Consider the following 14,641-nt stretch of genomic DNA (forward strand, 5'->3'; position numbering starts at 1 on the left):
TTTATTTGTGCTGAGAGGACAGCTGAGGTCAGGGAGGTTAAGTTGTTACATCTGCAACGACACATTGTCCCACACTAGTCAAAAACATCACAGAATCAGCACACTTGGAGGGGGCTCGTGGTTTAGCTATTGGTTTAGCTATTGGGACAAAAATCAACAGAGGAAGGAAGTGGCTACTTGGTTGTTATTAATTTTCAGCAAGCTTTAGAACATATTTATTAAGCATTTGTAGCCACTGATTCATATGCAAATTCCATAATTTCCATAATTATAAGTGCATAAGTCAATCTCGGATTGTGTGTGTGCACATAAAAGGAGGAAACACGGTGAGAGGTTGCGTCATGAGAAAGAATTTAACAAAAAAAATTGGAATCTTTTGAGACTTTGTTTCAAAGGGCTGTGTGAAAGAAGACATGGGGGAGTATTTGAAGGCAGCGGACAATCAATCACATTCACAATCTGTGCCCTGAGCAAACCATATGCTGCTTCTGCTGTTTCCATCATGTACTCATATACTTTGTAATAAATATAGTCTACTATATAGCACATTGTTAACATTATTAGAACATTTTTCTCTTGTGCCAGTATGCTTGAGGTTCAGATGTACAGTAGGAGCATATGTCCCATGTGAACAAATGTCTGAATAATTTAATCATTAATTATGAAGATGCCATTTAGAGCTTGAGCTTGATAATGTTGGAATATGAAATAGCTTGCATGTGATGAACGAGGTCATTAAATGTCACACTTACCGTTGCTTGATAATTTATTGCTATAAGAAATATTTAAGAATTCCAAAAATATGCTATTTAAATAAAATAGCAAGCTATAAACAAATAATTAAAAAACACAGAAATAAATAACAATATTGAGATTTATTGAGTGTGATTCTTTTACTGTTATCTGTAATACAACATATATATATGTCTAATGTATCCTATAGGGTTTTCAGAAGTAAAAAAATTCAGTTGTTTCAATTACTTTTATGAATTTATTAGATACTGGAAAATCGGAAATGATCTTACCATGCTTTCTGTGTGTTGGATAATCAAAAGATACAGTTCTGCTTTTCAGGCAGTTTTTCAACAAGACACCCCCAACCTATGTACAGTATTCTAGCATCCAACATACTGTTATATTGTACCACATGTGAAACGATAACTACAACAGGTTCTTTAAAAGGAAAGTATTTTCAGTGTCCATTTCATTGACTCACAGTTGTCTGCTCATCCAGCAAAGTTTTTTTTTTATTTATGTATTTTTTACAGCTCATCAAAGCAAGCAAATTTTTCTTTTTTGATGAACAGATCGCAAAACCACAGCTGAGCGCGTTTCACCAAGGTTGAAGCTTCCGTGACACACCATAGTATCGATATCTACAAAATAGTTTTATCGCTCGGCCTTATTGCCAAACACAACCCCTCATGGCCTTATTGCATAACATAATTTTTGATAATCATATTTGACACTCAGATAATATAATGAGGGGATTTTACTAACCTTAAACAAACCTTCCTGTTTCCTTACCATGTATGCATTAATACTGGTTTCAACAAAAACGTTATGCTGCCATCATGAACACTTACATTATTAAAGAAACATTCCGTTTCCTTTATCCCCTCAGAAATCACATGCATTCTTTTAGACTGAAAAAGGAAATCGCACAGTAGGTGAACACTGCCATAGTCATCTGTATACGTCATGCCAAAGTCAGATTCAAGCCCTCTTTATATGACTGAGAATTCATCTGGTTTGAGGTAGAAGTTCATTGAGTTCCTTATTCACATTTCCTAACTGTGTTCCATTTCACGGTTTAGAAAACTGCATGTTGTACTTAGATGGCTCAGATTGACTTAATTCTTAGTTATTACCGCACGTTGACTGATGACTTTTAAATCGTAACAAAATATTTCAAAGTTGCCACCTGTAATGGTCTCATGCCTCCTCTGTGACACAGAGAGCAATAAAGGGCCTCTTGTTCTCTGAGCACTCAGGAAGGTGCTCTAGTTGGCCAATGATCCGGGTAGACAGGTAGAATGTGATGTATACAAGAGTCAGCCAGCTAACATCAGAGATTTTTCTACTTGAGATCTAATCTTTTTCCTTACACTTTCCTTACACTGGAATTCGAAAGGGGAGTTAGGAGATGCCAGTCTTTAGTTTCAAATTTGCCTTTTAATGCAAAGTAGTGTAAATTTACTGTATTAGTACTGACATTTAATACCATTTCCCAGCACATCTGATTGCATAATCTTAAGAGTACTATAATTTGTGTTACGCAACATTTAGTTCGGGACCTATAATTTGATTGACCAAGCTTTTCACACTTTGTATGAAAAGACATTGTATGTGAGAGACAAAGAAACAAAGGACGGTGATGTTATTCTTAAGCTTTATACATTGTGATTAACACACCTGTTTGATGAGGAAACTATTGATGCACTGGCCACCAAGGCTGGCCCAGACACTTTCACTTCCACTGTTATTGTAATCAAAGACACAAGCTGCTATTAATCACGGTTGGAAGGTATATGGAAACAAAGTTGACTCTTGCTTAATGGAAAAAGGTTTTAAACAAACTCAAACAGGTTACAGATCTTGAAAAAGTGCAAAGTGGAGGCAGTAAACAGGGTGCCATGCCTGTGTTCCAGTGGGAGTGTGAATGATAGGGGGAAAGGCTTTTGAAAAGGACACTGTTCGATCACGTCAGGGGCCCCTGACACAAGACAGACCTCAAGGAAGAGCTGCTGTCCTCAGACGGGGCACTGTATGAGCATGTTGAGTTGCCAGCTGTGCTGAGAGAAGAGCAGCGTGGAGCATGGATCCAAGCATTTGGACATTTCTGTCTTACTGTGTGTCATCCCTGTCGATGAACTAATCTGTCATTAAAACCTTCTGTCCTTTGAAACTTTGAAAGAGTTTTCTGCTTCTTAAATTTTTCCTGAACCTGAAGCAGTGGAAAAACACAATTTCTCAAATGTGTTAACAAAACCCACACATAAAAGAGTTCGCTACAGTTGGTACAGTTTTTTTGATTCAGCTTCTCCTGAACATAGTTTTGGAACTTCTTTTAAATTAACGTTACACATAATGTGTAATAAAAAGGCTGCGTATTCTGAGTGGGCCTGCCTATACGACAGCCACTTCTGCTACGAACGGCCAATAAAATGTATTTTGGCATTAAGTTTAATAACAGGGAAACCATTTGCCAATAACAGTTTCTCAAGGCAACAGTACTACTTTGTTGCTGTAATTGTTTCTCATGATATAGATGACGAATCAATAGAAAGCCTCATTTGCTACAGTTAACACAAGGACTTTGTGATTCCATTCTGCTGATTTAATATTTTTAACAAAGTGGCGTGTAGTACAAAATCAAAAGTGGTCTTATATTAGTTGCCCTTGCTGACATGGGGGCTGACTGATGGAGGCAGCCGTCTTCTCTTAATAGCAAACCCTGCAACATAAGTAGTCTGTGTGGCCGGGCATAACCCAGAGGGGCTTCCCTGCCCAGCAGTGCCCAGGCAAACTGAGCTGAAGAGTAATTGCCTTGCTGGGAAATGCATGTGGTCTTCCATTGCTCACTGTTCTTGGTCTTTGATCCTGCCTGTCAGCATGAAGGGGTTTCCCTGATAACACAGCATTTGTGTATATGAGGACAGGTGTGCACTGGATACTGATTTGACAGATCTCAGTCTGGTTTCAGTTTATTAAAACAGCTTGTGAATTTGATCAGTTAGTCAGCATTTTCCGTAGGGTTTTATGAATAATTTCTCCAGTTTACTTCCCACGCACATGAGCATAAAGTAATCTATACTTGCGTCTGAATTGACGTACTTTAAGTGTACAGTTTGTGCTAAATTTGTCATCTTGATTCTTTAGGTATGCTGATGTATAGTGGGACTGCATTCTTGGATGCATTTAATCCATCATGCTTGGACCTTTGACCTGTTCCTTGATCTATGATGCACTAACAACAACTGTGAGAATAACTGACTCAGATATTAAGTACAGTTTAAGGAACAACTTTCTTGGTTCCTACAGCACTTTAAATTTAAAATCCCCTTCCTCAGCGTAATTTTTTTATATATATTTTTGAATATAGCTCAACCAGGTGTTTGTGTTTATGCGTATTTGGACATACAACTAATTTAACATACTCCTAAACATACCATTCAAAAATGTGGGGACAGTAATCTGAACATTAATACTTTTATTAGGGTAGGATTTATTAAATTAACCAAACACGACCGTAAAAATAATGTTTTCAACATTGATTATATTGACATTGACATTGATTATAATAAAAAATAATGTTTCTTGTTCACCAAATCAACATACTGAGTGGTTTCTGAAGGGCCATGTTACTCTTAAGACTGGAGTAATGTCTGCTGAAAATTCAGCTTTGCCATTACAGGAATAAGTTACCTAGCAAATGCTTATTTTAATTGTAATAATATATCATACCATCTCCAAACATTCAAATGGTAGTATTTAGTAGAGAAGTATTCATTTATGGGGTCTGTCTTCTCTCTGCTTTTGCATATCCTCAGATGTCTGTAAACCATCATTAGACAAGGGCTAGGGAGATTTATTAGCAAATCAGAAGCCTGAAATAGTTTCCAGTAGGCAGAGATAACAACGCATTCTGCAATGTCACAAGCAAAAATCTTCACCCTGACAGGAGTTTTCTAAAATGTTGGATTTCAGTGACCTGGTGCTGTGTTTGCATGTGCACAGCCAAATCGCCTTAAAAAAAAGTTGAAAATATCCACGTTTGGGTGGACAGGGCCTTATAGAAACAAATTTATATGAAACAAAATATGTTTACACACTTTCTGCTCTATTTGGTCGGTTACCCAGGACCATTAACACATGACCATCCATCTTTAAAATGATTAAAATGACCTGTGGTCACTGTTTCTCCTGGATGAATGGGAATCTCAATATTTGTGTACTTTATGCTGTGCCAGTAATTGAATTTTGCCTTTAGTACATTAAGTGTTAATGGGCCATGATATGATTTGATTTGTTATACCTGCTGATAAAGAACAATATAATATTTAACTCACTGGGGTTTATGTTACTCTGTTGAATCAAATGTCAAAATCTTTTGGTGTTGTTGTTGCAAGCTGGGAGGAATTAAAAAGCCATCTCAGTATCATACACAAAGCCTCTTGAATTGGAGTTGAAGGATTCTGCTTCTGTTGTGGCAGTTTTGCCTGTAGGCCTATCTCCTTTGAAGGGATGCAATAGTGGCATCTTTGCACATGTGCTAGTGAATAATGAAATACATTTAACCATGCTAATATTTCCATATGTCATTAGTAGACATGTGCCGGTATTCGGTAATGAGATATATCATTGTAAAGAATATGCACAATATTATCGTGGGTACTTTTTTAAATACTGTGAATAATTATATATTACAAATTATTCCGAATTTGGAATGCATTTTAAGAATACTATTCCCATCAACTGGTCAAAATGCACAACACCACTGTATGCTGCTTGAAAGACTCCTGTGTGCTCTGACGTAAACAAGCACGCATGAGAAACATGTGAGAGACGCGCTGAATGAAAGCACATTCACTCTCTGACAGCAGATGGCGCTAAACTGCAGAAAATGCAAGCTGGAATCCCCATAAATATACAGTAGCAGCTGCACTACTTTCTAAAACATAAATAATTGTAAATTGCCATTCAGATTTGTGTATTTGCTATGGTATTCATCACAATGCCAAATACTTAAATATTTAGCCTATTTATTTTAAAACTTTTTTTTTTATTTATTTATTCTGGACAACAACATGCCCTATATATTATTTGAAAATGTTTTGATTCTTTATTGTTCATTCACACTTAACATTGGGGCTTCATTAGTTAACATAAACTGCCAATGAAAAAAACTTCTGAACATTCATTAATCTTAGGTATTCCAATATTTAATAACGTTGTTAAAATCGAAAGTTGCAATTGTGTTATTTAATGTACATGAACTTAGACTTGTATATTTTTTTTTACAATGATTAATAACTTCTGTAGCAAATGTAGCTATTGCTCATTGTGAATGTTGTAAAAAAAGTTATTTAACCTGTTATACTGTAATACGACCACTTTTTAAAACTAATTTCAATACCATGATAATACCGTATACCGTGATAAAAGCATTAGCAATTAATCGCCCCCCTTAGTTACTGGTTGCTCCCTCAGACAAACAAACAGATTTGTAACGACAGCTGTCAGTGTGAAAACCTTGTCACAAGATGTTTTTAAACAATTTTGGACACAGAAGGACCATCATTCTAATGGGAATTAAATATGCTATGGGGCTATATATATATAAAAGATTTTAAAATAAATAAGGTTGGGTAACAATTCATTTGGAAGCAGGGTTTACAGATCACAATGCAAGCAGGAGAAGTTTCATGTTACGGCTGTCACGATCTTGGATGACAACATGCAGGATCAACACTCTTCATGTCTCGCAGGGTACGATTAAATCAATTTACATTTAACCAGTTTGAGACGCACTGAAATGTAGACCATTTACTGTATGTGTTTTTGACCCACACTTGACGTGAAAACAGTTCGCTATTTAGGTTTTTACGTTAAGATGGACTCATTTACTTTAACGTTAGCTAGTTTTCGCCAGAGATACCTTGCTGAAGCACAAGATGACATTAATGTTCTGCTTGAGCAGATGAAAATTGCAACTTACCGTAATTCCTCAAATAAAGCCGGGCCTTTATTTACCTGAACTGCAGAAGGTAAAAGGCTTTTATTTGAAGCAGGCTTTTATTAGAAGCAGGCCTTTATTTCTAATTCCATCAGTTTGATAAGTAATTGTTTTAAATAACCCGCAATCGGTTCTTAACTCGAGAACGAGAAACGTTCCGGCAGTGGGCGCGTACGTTCGTTTTATCTGGCACTGCTGCACAAATTTTCCCCCGGCCTTTATTTAAGACCGGCCTTTATTTGTCTGTGTTCACCATGTCCCCGGCCACTATCAGAGGCCCGGCGTTTATTTCACTACCAGTTTTTATTTGAGGAATTATGGTAATTAGAATATGAAAACTTGAAAATTAACATTTTGTTCTTCATTGGGATTGGAGTTGAATGCTTACAGACATTTTGCTCTGTTTTGTCTGGGTTCAGGAAATGGAATAAAATAAATTATATTGCCTGTCCTCTCAGGATACCTGGAATCAATGTTACAAGTACTGAAGGTACATTGTTTTTCCATTTTTTAGCATGAACACCATGAAACGGTTGCAAGCTTCGGTTCTACCAATGTTTCTCTATGCCGCTGAAACCTAAAGATGTCCAGGTTCCGCTCCCCGTGCAACTGATACTCGACTGCCATTGGTTCATCTGCGTTTGAGGGGAGGGGCTTACTGATAGGTCAATTAGATGGCATCGTTCTGAAGGATCAGATATGTTTCGGAGCTGTGTCATGTCCTGATACTATCCCAATCAATCCAATACACTTTCCTGTCTCTCTCGCCACTATCTTGTAAATAAATGTCAAGAGCCCAGAAATATATTAATAAAATAACTGGATAGGTTTTAGGGCAGTGGTGTGTTAAACCAAACGATTCATTAGAGCAGTTTCTTTAGAAGTTCCTTGCTTGGTCTAGTTCAATGACAGGAAAGGTCACCATGTGCCATAATCCCCTCTGAACCCTGATAACTTTCTACTCCAATTTTGAAGGAGATTGTATTAACTCCTACTGTTTACACAAAATACTGTTTACACAAAATATTTCCCTTTAATTGACAATTCAGCCTTGTCAATAAAGCAGCCTTGGAGAGTTGGAAGATTATGTACTCCTCATTTAGTCCTCTTTTCATAGCTCAGTCAGTGTTGGGTTACTAGTCCGGTTCACTATTTTTTTAAACAGTCTTGAGAGAGTAGGTGGTCATTTTTCCATGGCAACCAATGTCCAAGCTAGAGGCCACAGACTTTATTACTGTGTGAAATAAAAAGCATGCTGTGTTTTGAGCCTGAAGGCTAACATTTAGGATTACTTCTCTAAATAAATATGACTGCAGGAGCCTAATGTAGAACTATAGGTCTTCCTTATTAAACTCGTCTCAGGGCTCTGGAGGAACTTATTTGTTATTTTGTTAGTTCTTATGTATTTGTTTGGTTTTCTGGAGTGTATAATTTCATCTCTGTTTTTTTTTTTTTAGAGATTATTATACAATCTGATTTACATGGACAGGTAAGTTGGTGTATTCCATGTTCACTGAGATTGCAGGTTTAGGATTTTGGATTACATCACAGCACGCACATCGTTTGCTTACCTTCTGAAGCATATTGCAGTCAAAAATGTAATTTGCCTCCTTGCAGTATTTGACATCAAAGATTCAAAGGCAATCTTATATCCAATCAGACTGTCTGACTGCTATAGGCAACTACCAGAAGTCATTGTGCAAAGCTTTTTATCTGTCAGAACATGTTACTGAGCATACTGTAACTACATATTCTGCTTTAAAATATGGTTTGAGTTATAGTTGTGAAATAATTGGTACTTAATACATTTAGAAAGGACAGAAATTCAAATATAAAATACATTTTTCACTATTTTCCTCAGTGATGCCTGCACAACTGATTTTAGAAACAAGGCACATTATTATTGTTCTATTGTTGATTTTACATTTACCCATCCTAAATTGGTATGCAAGCACAAACTAAACTGTGATTTGACAGTTAACATGTGCGTAAAATGCTCTCTTTCCATCAAAGTGGGATAGAAGAAGCTGCAGTGTGGATCATATTTTTATATGATCATATTCATCTCAAAATATTGGGGTCAGTAAGATTATTTTAATTTTTTACATTTTTGACAGACGTTTTTTTAGGCTCACCTAGGTGGTAATTAATTAAATACAGTAAAAACTGTAACATTGTGAAAAAAATAAAAAATAAAAACAGTTTAAATAATAATTGTAATAATACAAAAATATTTATGTGATGGCAGCCATTACTCTAGCCTTCAGTGTCACATGATCCATGAGAAATCATTCTAATATGCCCAATTGGTGTTGAAGTAAAATATTATTGTGGAAAACAGCTGTGGCTTAAGATTTTTTTAAAGAATCTTTGAAAAGAAAGTTCAAAAGAACAGCATTTATTTGAAATAACACCTTATGTAATTTTAAAAATATCTTTACTGACTACAAACTTTAGAATTCTAAGAAGAGGAGCAGATACTGAAATGAAAAAGTTGTGCATATAGTCTAAAATAGCTTTTTGGAGAGTTTGAGTTCAATTTTTAGGCTCTATGAGTGAAGTGTCCATGCTAGAACTCCCACACTAACATGCTAACAGCTCTCTTACTGCGGCTCTCAGTTCTGAAGAAAACCAGGCATTACTTAATCTGATAATCTCATACGCCACAGGCCAAACAAAACCAACTCGTATTTGTCTTCTGAAAACGTGGAAGGTTGGAATGACCAAATTCTTTATTCGATAAGATGTGACCTCTCCAGCTAAACTCTGATACTTCCTGCTTTTCTGGAGTGTGGTCAGAGATATAACCAACAATCCAGCTCCCAGTTAATTTACTAATTAACAGCTGCACAAACCATACAGCAACTATATTGACACATACATACATTTTTAGTTTGTGCAAATTTCTCTGTAGCCAATGTGCCCGTGGTTCACCAACTGTCAGAAAATGAGCCCATTGCTATTGCAACTGGAAGGCACTTCTGTCTTGACAACCCAAGGACACTTTCTCGGCCCCATTGTTTTGGAGACAGACAAAATTGAATTTTAGAGATTTGGATTTTGAGGCACTCCATATCTGTTTTCTGCATCTTGGTGGGCCTGGGTACTCTCATTGTACCACAGGAACTTCACATTCCTTTTGCTGTTTGTGTTGGGACAGCGTTAGGTTCTGCAAGGAGCTCGCCATGCACACAAATCCTTATTTGTGGTTTCCAGTCCCAGTGATTGACAGACCACCCAGTCCACAGTGCAAGCCTTCAGTTAAGGACACAGTCATGACCCCAGGCCTGATTCCAGTTCCCGGGGCAAGGCAGTGAGCTTCCATGAGGAAAACACAATTTAAACTTTTTGAAAATAGACAAAACTTTCAACTCTTAGCTTGAAAGAAATGCAAAATGACAATGTGAAGGGGTCTTTAACAGTATTCGGATGAGATTCGATGTTTGAGTTACAGTTATTAACAAAATACCTACAATGTCAGACATGGGATCTTTAGTTTATGTACTTAGATCCGAGTCTTTTTATTTATTTATTATTGAGGGAACTACTGAAACTGATGTGCGTGATGAATTGTTTTACTTTTTATTATAATTTTCATTTACAATTTACTTAATATTAAAATGTGTTTTTATTAAAAAAATAATTTCATATAATTCATATAATTTACAAACTGCCAGCCCAATAGTAGAAAAACCATCCTAAATTAAAATCCTTTCAAAACAACATTCAATTCAGAATCATTCTTATTTTTAAAAAGACATCAACATCAAAGCAGAACATAAAAAAAGACTCTGTCTCAGATGAGTGTCATGAAAACCCTGTTCACATCAAGAACGGTAACTATAAAGATGACTATAAAAATAACCATATTAGTGACCACATCAGTGGATGATATCGTCTGCATATTCTAAGCACACATGCATCTGTCACTTTAAATGATCTAATTCTCTTTTTAGATTGGATATCATGCCAGCAGTACAGTGACCAACAGATTTTATTTTAAAAGGCTGACAAAAAGGTCTTAATCCATAATGCAGCACAATCATATATATATATATATATAAAAGAATATTAGAAAAAAAGGTCAAATGAGAAGCATCACGAAAAAATGATATACAACAGTCACAGATGCTTCTATTCCGATGAGATTAGATTTCTCTGTGGAAGCTGAAAAACAGCAGGTAATTCACTCTGTAATTTTGGGTTGTTGGAGGAAAAACACTGTTTGATTCAGACGGGATTAAAATCAGTACATCTGTGAGACACAAATTTACCTAAAAGGAATTGCTCCTCCTTCCTCTTCCTTGATGATATCTGACATTGACAATCTTGACTATCTGACTATCTTGTTCTCAAACATAATACTGTTTACTTAGTTATGTGGGAAAGACACTTATAGAAAAGCAGAAGGAAGCACATTTAAAGGGACAGAGTAAATCCATTTAAGATGGTACTGTAGCTCAGATCATATAAAAGCCAAAGCCAGGTGAGAGGATGCGTAACTGGCACTGAGCAGACACAGCACATGCTGCCATCCTTCCTGACTCTACCCACGTAGGAAAACAAGAAACCAGAAGACACTTTCCAGCAAAGGCATCTTTGGCCACACGTCACAGCACTCTGTGTCCCGAGGCACTCTGTGATTGAGTGGGATGCTGTGCATTCTCACCATGCCAAATGTTAGGTTCAGCTTAATCCATTGAAGAAGTGGCTATCCAAAGATATCTCTTAAGCATGGAATCGGATGTGGTGGTGTTCTTTGCTTTTATAATGTTGAACTGGTGCCCACCCGAGTTCAAAAAATGCTTTCACATTGACCAAATTAATGAACTCTGATGTCAAACTAACTGGGGTAAGAAAGAGTACTTTTCATCTAGTATAGTGGTACACTATTGGTTATTTACCAAGATCATCAATATTTTATTATTAATATTATTATTATTGGATATGCTTATTTACCCTATTTTTACATTCAGATTGCCTTTTCTGTAATCTTTCATATTCTTTTTATATTTAAGCCTTGCAAGACAAGTTTATTTAGTACATTTATTCCCAATTCAAATTCCTTAAATAAATTGATTAAAAATTAATTGTAAAAGGTACATATGAAATAAAAGATTTTTTTAATTGAATTTTTGTTTTAAAATAATACAATGTTACATTGCAATCAGGAAACTCTAACAACAAAATAGTTCTAATAATTGTCTTTAAAAACATATTGATTGGGAAATATCTGTTGGTACGCGTGCATGCGTTCTTTTGGAAATCTGATATCTATTAGTTCATCTGACATATATTACTCATAAGCCAGTGTGTGTAAACATAAATTACTAACTGTGCTTTGTTGATACATTTTTTTTGTTTTGTTTCTGTGCCATCATGTTTGTATGGGGTGCTGGACCACCTTTGTGAGAAGCACTGTGGTGTTAATTGGGATGGCAGATGGAAGGATTCACATGGAGGCCAGTTTTGTGTGAACCTCTGATTTCTTAGCCTGCTTTCTCTTCACTATACAACTCTAGAGCCTTTAGTAGCCTTTGAACCTTTACTGACATAAGAGAAGTATTACCTTAACAAAATTCTGCTAAAGCACATTAATGCCTGTTGCGTCAGTACACAGAACAGTGTCACTGCAGACTTTCAAAACATTTACTGATGGGATTAAAGGCAAAACTCTAGCGCTGTATTTGCTCTGGCAGAGAAGTTCTCCAGGCAAAGGATTCTTGCGTTGTTTGCCGCACTTGTTATGACACTTAACTTCACAAGATGTGAGTTTTATTTGAATGATTATTTTTACAGCTCTGTAGGGCTCTTCAATAAGCTGTGAAGCTGGAAATTTAGGGCTGACAGAGAGAGGGCATGTTTTGCGGGACAGTCTATAAGTCTCTGTAGAATAAACAGCAGATTGGCTGTTTAGTTGCTGGCCACTTTCTGGAGCGGTGCGATGGTCTATTAGGCACCTGCCACGTCCAGCTCAACCTCTCAGGTTTGTATGATTTGCCTCCTCCAATAGTGCAAACAAACTCTTCACTGTTTATGATATGTTACTGTAATATTTGTGAGCGTATGTATGCAGGTCTTATGGGTTTTAAGTATTACCACATCATCACAAAATATTTGTACCCTTATATTTATATTTCTGTGATTGATGAGTTGCAACTTGCACCATTACTGGATGTTACTGCTATAAGCACCTTATATACATGCTTTATGCTTATACAAACTTTCTCTCTCTCTCTCTCTCTCTCTCTCTCTCTCTCTCTCTCTCTCCTCTCCCTCTGTAGTTTTTCAGCCACGTTGTAATTGTCATTTCTGCTATTCTGCTATAGAGAAATGGTCTCAAGATGTCTAGCTAAAATGTTGATTATGAATAGTGAGCAATTAAAACTTTATGTATCAGTGTTTTCAGAAATGACGTGTTATTTTTCTTTTTTTGACAATATGAGTGAAAGTTGAATCACATGGATGTGTTTTGACCCATTGACAGAGTAACGTCAGAGCCCCTTTCCCCATAGGAGACTTAGAAGTGACTAAAAGCTGTTCTGTTAGACTGGAGGGCAATAGAGGAGATGTCCCATTTATGCTAAATATGATCAAAGGTGACCGTAAATGTATTTATAATGTTACAAAAGATTTCTGTTTTAAAAAAAAAAAAAAAAAAGAAAAAAGAGAAACTGAAAACCTTCTAATAATCAATACATCTTAAAAAAAAAAATCCAGGTTTCCCTAAAAATATTAAGCAGCACAACTGTTTTCAACATTAAAGTGTTTTGGGTGTGAAACCCCTTTCACACCAAGAATGATAACTATAAAGATAACGATATTAGCGTCCACACCACGAACGATTTCGTCTGTTCATTCTGAGCGCACGTGCGTCTGCCACTTTAAATCCTTGAGCTCGTTACAGCAGGATGGATTCTGATTGGATGTCAATGTTTATATCGTTCATCAGCTGGAAAAAAATCGTTATGAAAATGATTCCAACGATACCGTTTCTCTATGCCTTTATAGTTATAGTTGTAGTGTGGACTCTGCTATTCTTTAATGTTGAGAATGATTTTTAGAACTATATCTTTATCGTTATCTTTATCGTTATCTTTATAGTTATCGTGCTGGTGTGAACGGGCCTTTAGTATCAATATATTAGTCTTATTAGGTATATTATATAAGGCAGTGTGTTCCAAAACAGTGACAAAATTTGCATTTAGAAGATAGAAGCATTCAAAGCTTGCAGTTACTTCCTCTAACATGGCTCAACAATTTTTTTTTGACATCAAGTCATACTTCATCTTCTCATCAAATCTTCTGACCAATCAAATGCTCTCTAGAATCTGAAGCACCCACCCCCTGCACTATAAATAGTTGCTGAAGTGCCAGCTGAGATCGGTCACTTGCTCACAGTGTAGTTTTTTTGTACAGTGAATGCCTTGTAGTGCACAAAATAGGCGATAGGGAATGATTCAGACAGTGTAAATAAGATTTCGATTGGTGCAAATGATGTCTGGTTTCACGTTGTTTCACGCGAACCCCCGGCAGCACACAGTCTGATCTAGACTTTGGCTCCGGTCCAGAGTGGATAATATGTGTGAGTCGGCGCATATTAAAAACTTTTACAACTACACAACCTCAGCATGTTTATGATCACTATTTTGTTTCTACTAAGAGTTTCATATTTAATCTAGGGGGTAATCTATTAGACTGTGGCTTTACTGAGCTCAATGGCTCTGGTCTGAGCAGCTACAAACAAAACGCTATTGGCTATTTTTAAAAGGGGGTGGGGCTGCTCAATATGTCCCACCCTCTCTTCCTGTTACAATTGAAATTACGTCACCACATAGAATAATGCTGCTGATTCTTGTCTTTTCTATGTTTTCAGCAAATAGAGCAGGCCATCATGTTAGT

General features: G+C 36.4%; 1 protein-coding gene across 5 annotated transcripts in view; it reads left to right on the plus strand.

The window, feature by feature from the left end:
* LOC113056923 (potassium voltage-gated channel subfamily KQT member 5-like) overlaps window positions 1-14,641 on the plus strand; it is a 109,234-nt gene that overhangs the window by 1,534 nt on the left and 93,059 nt on the right. The window lies entirely within an intron of this gene.

The sequence above is a fragment of the Carassius auratus genome, chromosome 38 (genome assembly GCF_003368295.1).
Source record: "Carassius auratus strain Wakin chromosome 38, ASM336829v1, whole genome shotgun sequence".
NCBI classification, from domain to species: domain Eukaryota; kingdom Metazoa; phylum Chordata; class Actinopteri; order Cypriniformes; family Cyprinidae; genus Carassius; species Carassius auratus.